The following is a 13,295-nucleotide window of genomic DNA, read 5'->3' on the forward strand; positions in this document are numbered from 1 at the left end:
ACCAGTCGCAATGTTCAAGTCCATAAGAATCCTAATTGCCATAGCTGCATGGTATGACTATGAGATATGGCAAATGGATGTGAAGACTGCTTTTCTTAATGGAGACATTAAGGAAGAAATCTATATGAAGCAGCCTGAGGGGTACACATCCATGGGAAGCGAGCATAAGGTATGCAAGCTTCAGAGATCAATTTATGGTCTAAAACAAGCATCAAGAAGTTGGAACCAGAAATTTGATGAAACAATTAAAGACTTTGGTTTCATCAAGAACCCGGAGGAACCTTGCGTGTACAAGAAAGTAGTTAAGGATGCGGTGACATTCTTAGTACTTTATGTTGATGACATCCTACTCATTGGGAATGATGTAGGGATGTTGCAGTCAACAAAGATATGGTTATCAGGTAGATTTTCGATGAAGGATTTGGGTGAGGCATCCTACATTCTTGGGATACAGATCTATAGGGATAGATCTAAGAGAATGATAGGACTCACTCAATCAACCTACATCGATACCATATTGAAACGGTTTTCAATGGATGGGTCCAAGAGAGGACATTTACCCATGTGTCATGGAGTTTCTCTATCCAAGTCTATGTGTCCCAAGACTGATGCAGAGATAGAGAATATGACACATGTACCATATGCGTCAGCTATAGGTAGTATCATGTATGGGATGATATCTACCAGACCGATGTAGCATTTGCTCTGAGTGTCACGAGCAGATATCAGTCTAATCCTGGTCAGATGCATTGGAAAGCCGTGAAGGACATTCTTAAGTACTTGCGAAGGACTAAGAATATGTTCATGGTTTATGGAGGACGAGAACTCAAACTGGAAGGCTATACCGACTCTAGCTTCCAAAGTGATGTGGATGACTCGAAGTTAACCTCTGGATTTGTGTTCATGCTCAATGGTGGTGCTGTCTCTTGGAAGAGTTCCAAGCAGGACACCACAGCGGATTCCACCACTGAGGCTGAATACATTGCAGCATCAGCTGCTGCTAAAGAGGCCGTTTGGATGAGGAATTTCGTCCAAGAGTTGGGCGTCATTCCTGAATTTGTTGGTCCAGTCCCGGTGTACTGCGACAACACGGGTGCCGTTGCTCAAGCAAAGGAACCAAGGTCTCATCAAAGATCCAAACACGTACTGAGGAAATACCACATAATCCGGGAGATTGTGGAAAGAGGAGACATCAGTGTCGAACGAGTGGCCTCTGCAGACAATATCACTGATCCACTTACTAAGCCTTTGCCAGGACCATTGTTTGACAAACATCGCGAAGCAATGGGTCTACGTAGTATGACTAGTTGGCTATAGGGCAAGTGGGAGATTGTAAGAGTGGGTGCCCAGTGAGCCAACTGTGTGGCTATGGGCTTTGTTGACTCTTTGTATAAACAATCTTTTGTTTAATATTATTTACACTTTTATGGCAATGACTTTATATTACTTCATATTGTTATATTGTGATATACTATTGTTGTTTTGATAAAGACCTTGAATATACTATAGTGTATGTAAGATGTGGTAGAACATGGAGATGTCTATCATGAAATACATCTTATAGTCACTGTATATTCTAAAACCGTTCCTAGTCGATTGAGCCGTCCGAAAATAAGGATAAGGATCGCTCGAGTTTGAGACTAGCATTTGCGATGCGGAGTACCACGTTTCATTGGTAGGGAACATGGAGATGTTCGAAGCATGCAAATGGATTTTTCATAGGATGAATAATCGAACTACCCTATCCGGACTTTCCAAGTGGTTATCACTTATCGAGTGGAAAAAGTCCGCGGTTTTGGTTGTACACCATTAGTCCTTACGACTTGAAACATCATGGAGACTCTATATGCTAGTACTGTGCTTTGACTCGTTTACCGACTCTGAGGGGGTCATCAGGTGTCGAGATTGGGTACAGTTACGACACATATAGGAGTCAATGCATTGTTGTCAAGGATTCACCACATACTTGCGAGTGTGGATATCCTATGCGATCTGAGGAGATATTAGTGTGACAAATCTCTGGCCAGAGTACTTGATGTGATTTAAGAAATGGTTTCTTAGTAGCACATGCGATGTCACTAATTTGATCTTCAAGATGCATTGCATAGTTATCGAATCTTGAGCGACTCTCGATATACCAATGGTTGTTGATTCGATCGGGATATATGGATGAAGGAACCGTACTGTACGTTAACCAAAATCTACTGGTTCTTGTAGGCACTATCAGTGATACCTAGGGAATCATGGGGCGATGTTGCTAGGCGCTTTACCATGATTCGTTGGGCAAGTCGGAAAGTGTTGTTCCGAGTCACAAGGAGTTGTGAGCCCACGGCTAGCTGTATCCCTGAACCATTGAGGGTCACACAGTGTAATGGAGTTTTAATCCCCGTTGAGATAGTTAAATTTAAAGAGTTAAATTTAATGAACTAAGGAGTTGGACTTCTTAAATAAGAGTAAGGGAGTAGGATTTCCTAAAATGACATAGGGATGGACATTTTTGGAAACCACTGAATTCGGATTCAGGAAAATTTATTTTGACTTTAAAACGTGCAGAAATGGTTTCTGTGCACATTGGTGAAATCGTTTCATCAATCGGAGTCACGATGAATTTTATATTAATTTCTGAACGAGCGGGCTTTGCTTGTCGGGCCCCAGCTTATGACTAATGGGCCCTAAGGTGTTAGTGGCCTGCATTATAAATAAGTTATTTCAGTACAGAAATTACACACAACAGGTCATTATTTTGAGAGACAAAATTCGTGTATTCTCTTCGCAGAAAACTTCTGATAGATTTTCTAGTGCAATCTATCAGAGGGATTAAACCTCTGTTCGTGGACCTGATTGAAGGCGTTCATCGGTTCCAGGGAGAGACAACAAGAGCAGAATTGTTCTGTTGGTGTCCATTAATCTCGTTGCGAGATTTGAGGTAAAATTTATTTAATTGTTATTTAAATTTTACACACACGTAATTCAATCGATGAACGGTTGATACCCATACCATGGAAACGTTCCATGAAAAATTTTTAAACTTCCGCTGCACCGGGTATCAATCGTAATTGGTCTGGGAACTCGCCAGTTTTCCAACATAATTTCTGTACTGCAATAACTTATTTATAATGTAGGCCACTAACAGCTTAGGGCCCATTAGTCATAAGTTCAAGCCCGACAAGCAAATCCCGCATGTTCAGAAATTAATATAAAATTCATCGTGACTCCGATTGATAAACCGATTTCACCAATGTGCACAGAAACCATTTCTGCACCTTTTAAAGTCAAGATAAATTTTTCTGAATCCGAATTCAGTGGTTTCCAAAAATGTCCATCCCTATGTCATTTTAGGAAATCTTACTCCTCTACTCATAATTAAGAAGTCCAACTTCTTTGTTCATTAAATTTAAATCTTTAAATTTAACTATCTCAACGGGGATTAAAAATCCATTACACTGTGTGACCCTCAATGGTTCAGGGATACAGCTATCCGTGGGCTCACAACTCCTTGTGACTCGGAACAACAATTTCCGACTTGCCCATCGAATCATGGTAAGAGCGCCTAGAAACATCGCCCCATGATTCCCTAGGTATCACTGATAGTGCCTACAAGAACCAATAGATTTTGATTAGCGTACAGTACGGTCCCTTCATCCAAATATCCCGATCGAATCAACAACCATTGGTATATCGAGAGTCGTCCGAGATTCGATAACTATGCAACACATCTTGAAGATCAAATAGTGACATCGCATGTGTTACTAAGAAACCATTTCTTAAAACACATCATGTACTCTGGCCAGAGATTCGTCACACTAATATCTCCTCAGATCGCATAGGATATCCACACTCGCAAGTATGTGGTGAATCCTTGACAACAAAGCATCGACTTCTATATGTGTTGTAACTGTACCCAATCCCGACACCTGATGACCCCAATAGAGTCGGTAAACGAGTCAAAGCACAGTACTAGCATATAGAGTCTCAATGATGTTTCATGTAGTAAGGACTAATGGTGTACAACCAAAACCGCGGACTATATCCACTCGATAAGTGATAACCACTTGGAAAGTCCGGATAGGGTAGTTCGATCATTCATCATATGAATATCCATTTGCATGCTTCGAACATCTCTATGTTCCTTACCAATGAAACGTGGTACTCTGCATCGCAAATGCTAGTCTCAAACTCGAGCGATCCTTATCCTTATTATCGGACGGCTCAATCGACTAGGAACAGTTTAGAATATACAGTGACTATAAGATGTGTTTCATGATAGACATCTCCATGTTCTACCACATCTTACATACACTATAGTATATTCAAGGTCTTTATCAAAACAACAATAGTATATCACAATATAACAATATGAAGAAAGATAAAGTCATTGCCATTAATAAAAGTGTAAATAATATTAAACAAAAAATTGTTTATACAAAGAGCCATCAAAGCCCTTAGCCACAAGTTGGCTCACCGGGCACCCACTCTTTCAATCTCCCACTTGCCCTATAGCCAACTAGTCATACTACGTAGACCCATTGTTTCGCGATGTTTGTCAAATAATGGTCCTGGCAAGGGCTTAGTAAGTGGATCAGCGATATTGTCTGCAGAGGCCACTCTTTCGACAGTGATGTCTCCTCTTTCCACAATCTCCCGGATGATGTGGTATTTCCTCAGTACGTGTTTGGATCTTTGATGAGACCTTGGTTCCTTTGCCTGAGCAACGGCACCCGTGTTGTCACAGTACACCGGGACTGGACCAAAAACTTCAGGAATGACGCCCAACTCTTGGACGAAATTCCTCATCCAAACGGCCTCTTTAGCAGCAGCTGATGCTGCAATGTATTCTGCTTCAGTGGTGGAATCCGCTGTGGTGTCCTGCTTGGAACTCTTCCAAGAGACAGCACCGCCATTGAGCATGAACACAAATCCAGAGGTTGACTTCGAGTCATCCACCTCACTTTGGAAGCTAGAGTCGGTATACCCTTCCAATTTTAGTTCTCTTCCTCCATATACCATGAACATATTCTTAGTCCTTCGTAAGTACTTAAGAATGTCCTTCACGGCTTTCCAATGCATTTGACCGGGATTAGCTTGATATCTGCTCGTGACACTCAGAGCAAATGCTACATCCGGTCTGGTAGATATCATCCCATACATGATACTACCTATGGCTGACGCATATGGTACATGTGTCATTTTCTCTATCTCTTCATCAGTCTTGGGACACATAGACTTGGATAGAGAAACTCCATGACACATGGGTAGATGTCCTCTCTTGGACCCATCCATTGAAAACCGTTTCAATATGGTGTCGATGTAGGTTGATTGAGTGAGTCCTATCATTCTCTTAGATCTATCTCTATAGATCTGTATCCCAAGAATATAGGATGCCTCACCCAAATCCTTCATCGAGAATCTACCTGATAACCATATCTTTGTTGATTGCAACATCCCTACATCATTCCCAATGAGTAGGATGTCATCAACATAAAGTACTAAGAATGTCACAGCATCCTTAACTACTTTCTTGTACACGCATGGTTCCTCCGAGTTCTTGATGAAACCAAAATCCTTTATTGTTTCATAAAATTTATGGTTCCAACTTCTTGATGCTTGTTTTAGACCATAAATTGATCTCTGAAGCTTGCATACCTTATGCTCGCTTCCCATGGATGTGTACCCCTCAGGCTGCTTCATATAGATTTCTTCCTTAATGTCTCCATTAAGAAAAGCAGTCTTCACATCCATTTGGCATATCTCATAGTCATACCATGCAGCTATGGCAATAAGGATTCTTATGGACTTGAACATTGCAACTGGTGAAAAGGTTTCATCATAGTCAACTCCTTGTCTTTGAGTATAACCTTTTGCCACCAATCGCGCCTTGTAGGTCAATACCTTACCATCAGGCCCAAGCTTTCTCTTGTAGATCCATTTACACCCTATTGGAACAATTCCATCGGGAGGATCTACTAAAGACCAAACTTGGTTTGTATGCATCGAATCTATTTCCGACTGCATAGCTTCAAGCCATAAATTTGAATCCGCATCAGAAATTGCTTCCTTGAAGTTTCTTGGATCACATCCAACATCGGGTTCATCTTGATCCCCTTCAAGAAGAAGACCATATCGAATAGGAGGTCTAGAAGTCCTCTCGGATCTTCTAGGTACAGGCGTGTCTATCAATGGTTCCTGAGGTGTAGGATCGTTATTTTGTATTTCGGGTTCTTCTCGAATTTCTTCGAGTTCCATCATCTCGCCTTTCTTATCCAATAAGAACTCCTTCTCCAAGAAGGTGGCATTCCTTGAAACAAACACCTTTGTTTCAGCAGGATAATAGAAATAATATCCGATTGAATTCTTCGGATACCCTACAAAATAACATAAGGTGGATCGACTATCCAACTTATCTCCCACTGTCTGCTTCACGTAAGCAGGACATCCCCAAATCCTCAAGTACGAATACTTAGGATCTTTGCCATTCCATAACTCGTATGGTGTTTTGTCCACTGCTTTAGTGTGGACGTTGTTCAACAACAATACCGCCGTTTCAAGCGCATAGCCCCAAAACGAAGGTGGAAGCTCAGTGAAGCTCATCATGGACCGAACCATGTCCAACAAAGTTCGATTACGACGCTCCGATACACCATTAAGCTATGGTGTCATAGGAGGAGTCCACTGAGAGAGAATCTCATTCTCTTTTAGATAGTCCAAAAACACGGTACTTAAGTATTCTCCACCTCGATCCGATCAAAGTGCTTTAATACTTTTACCTAGCTTGTTTTCTACTTCAGCCTTGAATTCTTTGAAATTTTCAAACGCTTCAGACTTATATTTCATTAAATATAAATACCCATACCTCGAATAATCATCAGTAAGGTAATGAAGTAGGTGTGGCCATATTGAGTACCAACTCTAAATGGACCACAAATATCTGTATGGATCAAATCCAACAGATTTTGACTACGCTCAGGTTTCCCCTTAAAAGGAGATTTAGTCATTTTTCCTTTCAGGCAGGATTCACAAGTAGGTAGAGAGTTAATATCAGACATATCAAACATGCCCTCTCCCACTAGCTTGTTCATCCTTCTTGAGGAAATATGACCTAACCTAGCATGCCAAAGGTTTGCCGGGTTTTGGCTATCGATTTTCCTTTTGTTTGTTGTTGCCGATTTATCAACATAATTTATTGGAACGTCTTTTAGTTTTAAGTTGTATAGACCGTTTTCAAGTTGTCCATTTCCAATCAAACATTCATTCTTGTAAATATTGCAAATCCCATTCACAAAATTGCAAGAATAACCATCTCTATCAAGCATAGAAACAGAAATAATGTTTTTAATCAAATCCGGAACAAATAAAACATCTCTTAAAAGTAACTTAAAACCGTTCTGCAAAATTAAATAAACATCTCCCACGGCTTTAGCTTCAACTCTGGAACCATTTCCGAGCCTCAGCTGGGTCTCACCCATTCTAAGCCTGCGACTTCTTGTCATCACCTGCAAATCATTGCAAATGTGAGATCCACATCTGGTATCCAATACCCAAGAAGTAGTATTAAGTGAAACATTTATTTCAATATAGAACATACCCTTCGCAGTTCGCAACTGCTCTAGATATTCCTTGCAGTTACGCTTCCAATGACCGGGCTTCTTGCAGTAATGGCAAACATCCTTGGATTTTTCCATGTTTGAAGCCTTTGTCTTGTACTTCTTCTCGGGTTCGATTTTCTTGGGTGGGGCAGAACGTTTCTTGCCCTTTGTACTTGGCCCCTTCTTAGCAGAAGAAGAGGAGCCCACCAAGAAAGCCGGTTTATCCTTCTTTAATGTGGATTCATATGTCACAAGCATATTGACCATCTCTTCAAGGGAGGCCTCTATCTTGTTCATATTGAAATTCACCACAAATCCGTCAAACGAAGAAGGAAGAGACAGAAGTAAGTCCACGTTGAGTTCATGCTCCAATACCAAATCAAGGGTTACCAACTTCTGTATGAGCCAAATCACTCGTACCCCATGATCACGGACCGAAGTCCCTTCACGCATGCGACACGTCATTAGCTCCTTTACAGTAGAGAACCTTTCAGCCCTCGATTGAGCCCCAAAAAGTTCCTTGAGTTGAACGTGAATGTCAGCAGCATTCACGGTGTCCTCAAATCGCCTCTGGAGTTCATCAGACATCGAGGCTTGCATATAGCATTTGGTCTTGATATCATGGTCCCACCATGTATCAAGTTTGGCTAACTCTTCCGGACTTACGTCAGCTGGTGCTTCCTTCGGAGGAGATTTTTCTAACACGTAGAGCATCTTCTCCGAAGTCAAGACAATCTTCAACTTACGGAACCATTCCGTATAGTTTGCGCCAGTCAACTTATTTTGTTCGAGGATCGAGAAAAGTGGATTACGCGAATTCATCTTATGAAATACTGAAAAGAAACAGACAAATATCAGTGATTGTTTAAGCAATTTACTAAGACATAAAATATGCGATATTTATTTTATGAATCTCACTCCCACTATTTTAACGATTTCACTACCCTCTAGTGAAAACGGGAAACTGTTTTCCTTAGTGAGAACATGGAGTCCAATTGACAATCTATGGTCCCGAATAATATCAGCCAACCATAATTTCAAAAGGTAGAGCCCAATTGCTTCCAAAGCAACCTCCATGTTTTTTACCTCATGTCCAATAAGGGCCCAATAATATGACGCCGTTTATTGTGACATGTCAAGATGACCCATCAATATTAAGTTGTGATGGACGGTCGCCATGTGGATCCCCCAATAATATGAGCCGATCCCATGGGAGTTCCACCCAACTTACAACATGTGTCGATCCAATGTACAGCTTTCCGACGAACGGGCCCCCCCAATAATATGAGCCGAACCGTATCCGCGGGTAGCATGTCATACATTGATCGTTGATGGAAGATAGGAACATTTAAACAAATTTAAATTTCCTTTATTTAGCTTGATATCAATTTTAAATCATATTTAAAATGAGGGATTTTAATTATAAAAATTTGTCTCATCATTTTTAAAATTTTGTATGCTTGCCGGATTCACACAATTATGTCTAAAACATGCATACAACTATAATATCACATATTATATATAGGATGATCGATTCCATTTCTAATCGACCCGTGGTTGCCAATCACGAGTCTTAGTCCAATCCTAGGTAATATGCAGTATGCAATGCAATCCTATTACATTTGCTTCCAATTTACATTTTTTCTGTCTTTATTGTCTGTTGGGTCCACCTCCATCTTCAAATCTTGATCTCCCACTAAATCTAATGTATTTACAATAAATAACAATGACAAGTAGGGGATACATTTTAAAGGGTGGGAACGGGCCATAAACCAAGTCCACTTTTATTACATATGACAATTCATATTGGGCCATAAACCAGGCCCATTAATAAAACCAACAACAATAAAAACAAATGTAAATTCCTAACATACACCTACAAAATTGTTCATGGCAATCGATCATCCTTATCCAATAACATTTAATTCAAAATTAATTTATTGGATAACATGCAATGGCAATTTAAATTTAAAAGGATAAAATCATATTTCATACATAAAATCTTATTTTATATACAAAATCATATTTTATCTTTTTATCAAATAAAATCATATTTTATGTATAAAATCCAATTTTATACATAAAATCATATTTTACTCAATATATCCATAAGATCATATCTTATCATCAATTGTACCAAAAATAATTAATTTCAAAATTCAATTTAACGGATAAAATATTTAAATTTTCCAAAAATTCAAATTTATCCAAAAATCAATTTTAAAATTTTCGGACTCGAACAATTCGATCCGACGCCTCGTGGACCAATCAAAAACAATTTTCGATCGGACCAAAAATAGAATTTTAACATATTAAAATTTAATTTAAAAATTAAAAAAATTAATTTTTCCGCGGGCCGCCCGGGACATTCCCGGGCTGCCCGCGCCCCATAGGGCTCGGGCCGGGCAGCGATCACATCGCTGCCCGGGTTTTTGCCCGAAAAAAAAAATTATTTTTAAATATTTATTTTGTTTCAAAAACCGAGGCTTAAAAAAATTTTTGTACAATCGATTAATTTAATCGCTTGATCTGAGCAACCTGGCTCTGATACCACTGTTGGAAAACTCGGCGATCAGATCAATTAGGATTGATACCCGGTGCAGCGGAAATTTAAAATTTTTATATGGAACGATTCCATAATGGGTATCAACCTTACGATTAAATTGTGTGTGTAAAAATTAAATAACGATTATAAAATTTTTACCTTTAATCTCGAATCGAGATTTTGGACACCAACAGATTTCTCTGCTCTTGTTATATATCCCTGGAACAGATGGACGAACTGTTCTTCAATCAGGTCCACGAACGGATATTTAATCCCTCTGATAGATTGCACTAAAAAATCTATCAGAAGTTTCTACGAAGAGATTAACGAATTTGATCCGTTAAACCAGACTGCAATTCAAAATTCACAGGCTGGATTTTTCGAGCAGAGGGAGGGAGGGGGCGGCCACTTATTAAAAACGCAGCTAGGGTTTTAAAAATATTTTGTGACCTGTTGTGTGTAATTTCTGTACTGCAATAACTTATTTATAATGTAGGCCACTAACAGCTTAGGGCCCATTAGTCATAAGTTCAAGCCCGACAAGCAAAGCCCGCATGTTCAGAAATTAATATAAAATTCATCGTGACTCCGATTGATAAACCGATTTCACCAATGTGCACAGAAACCATTTCTGCACCTTTTAAAGTCAAGATAAATTTTTCTGAATTCGAATTCAGTGGTTTCCAAAAATGTCCATCCCTATGTCATTTTAGGAAATCTTACTCCTCTACTCATAATTAAGAAGTCCAACTACTTTGTTCATTAAATTTAACTATCTCAACGGGGATTAAAAATCCATTACACTGTGTGACCCTCAATGGTTCAGGGATACAGCTAGCCGTGGGCTCACAACTCCTTGTGACTCGGAACAACAATTTCCGACTTGCCCATCGAATCATGGTAAGAGCGCCTAGCAACATCGCCCCATGATTCCCTAGGTATCACTGATAGTGCCTACAAGAACCAATAGATTTTGGTTAGCGTACAGTACGGTCCCTTCATCCAAATATCCCGATCGAATCAACAACCATTGGTATATCGAGAGTCGTTCGAGATTCGATAACTATGCAACACATCTTGAAGATCAAATAGTGACATCGCATGTGTTACTAAGAAACCATTTCTTAAAACACATCATGTACTCTGGCCAGAGATTCGTCACACTAATATCTCCTCAGATCGCATAGGATATCCACACTCGCAAGTATGTGGTGAATCCTTGACAACAAAGCATCGACTCCTATATGTGTTGTAACTGTACCCAATCCCGACACCTGATGACCCCAATAGAGTCGGTAAACGAGTCAAAGCACAGTACCAGCATATAGAGTCTCAATGATGTTTCAAGTAGTAAGGACTAATGGTGTACAACCAAAACCGCGGACTATATCCACTCGATAAGTGATAACCACTTGGAAAGTCCGGATAGGGTAGTTCGATCATTCATCATATGAATATCCATTTGCATGCTTCGAACATCTCTATGTTCCTTACCAATGAAACGTGGTACTCTGCATCGCAAATGCTAGTCTCAAACTCGAGCGATCCTTATCCTTATTATCGGACGGCTCAATCGACTAGGAACAGTTTAGAATATACAGTGACTATAAGATGTGTTTCATGATAGGCATCTCCATGTTCTACCACATCTTACATACACTATAGTATATTCAAGGTCTTTATCAAAACAACAATAGTATATCACAATATAACAATATGAAGAAAGATAAAGTCATTGCCATTAATAAAAGTGTAAATAATATTAAACAAAAGATTGTTTATACAAAGAGTCATCAAAGCCCTTAGCCACAAGTTGGCTCACCGGGCACCCACTCTTTCACAAAGTCCTTTATTGTTTCATCAAATTTCTGGTTCCAACTTCTAGATGCTTGTTTGAGACCATAAATTGATCTCTGAAGCTTGCATACCTTATGCTCGCTTCCCATGGAGATGAATCCTTCAGGCTGCATCATATAGATTTCTTCCTTAATGTTTCCATTAAGAAATGCAGTTTTCACATCCATTTGCCATATCTCATAGTCATACCATGCTGCTATGGCAATTAGGATTCTTATGGACTTGAACATTGTGACTGGTGAAAAAGTTTCATCATAGTCAACTCCTTGTCTTTGAGTAAAACCTTTTGCGACCAATCGTGCCTTGTAGGTCAACACCTTGCCATCAGGCCCAAGTTTTCTTTTGTAAATCCATTTACACCCTATTGAAACAATTCCATCGGGAGGATCTACTAAAGACCAAACTTGGTTTGAATGCATCGAGTCTATTTCCGACTACATTGCTTCAAGCCATAAATTAGAATCCGCATCAGAAATTGCTTCCTTGAAGTTTCTTGGATCACATCCAATGTCGGGCTCACTTTGATCCCCTTCAAGAAGAAGACCATATCTAATAGGAGGCCTAGAAGTCCTCTCGGATCTTCTAGCAACAGGCGTGTCTTGTGATGATTCTTGAGGTGTAGGATCGTCAATTTGTATTTCGGGTTCTTCTCGAATTTCTTCGAGTTCCATCATCTTGCCTTTCTTATCCAATAAGAACTCCTTCTCCATGAAGGTGGCATTCCTTGAAACAAACAATTTTGTTTCAGTAGGATGATAGAAATAATATCCGATTGAATTCTTTGGATACCCTACAAAATAACATAAGGTGGATCGACTATCCAACTTATCTCCCACTGTCTGCTTCACGTAAGCAGGACATCCCCAAATCCTCAAGTACGAATACTTAGGAGCTTTGCCATTCCATAACTCGTATGGTGTTTTATCTACTGCTTTAGTATGAACGTTGTTCAACAACAAAACCGTCGTTTCAAGCGCGTAGCCCCAAAACGATGGTGGGAGCTCAGTGAAGCTCATCATGGATCGAACCATGTCCAACAAGGTTCTATTACGACGCTCCAAAACACCATTTAGCTGTGGTGTCATAGGAGGAGTCCACTGAGAGAGAATCTCATTCTCTTTTAGATAGTTCAAAAACTCGGCACTTAAGTATTCTCTACCACGATCCGATCGAAGTGCCTTAATACTCTTGCCTAGTTTGTTTTCTACTTCAGCCTTGAATTCTTTGAACTTTTCAAATGCTTCAGACTTATATTTCATTAAATATAAATACCCATACCTTGAATAATCATCAGTAAAGGTAATGAAGTA

The sequence above is a fragment of the Henckelia pumila genome, chromosome 4 (genome assembly GCF_033568475.1).
Source record: "Henckelia pumila isolate YLH828 chromosome 4, ASM3356847v2, whole genome shotgun sequence".
In the NCBI taxonomy this organism is placed as follows: Eukaryota; Viridiplantae; Streptophyta; class Magnoliopsida; order Lamiales; family Gesneriaceae; genus Henckelia; species Henckelia pumila.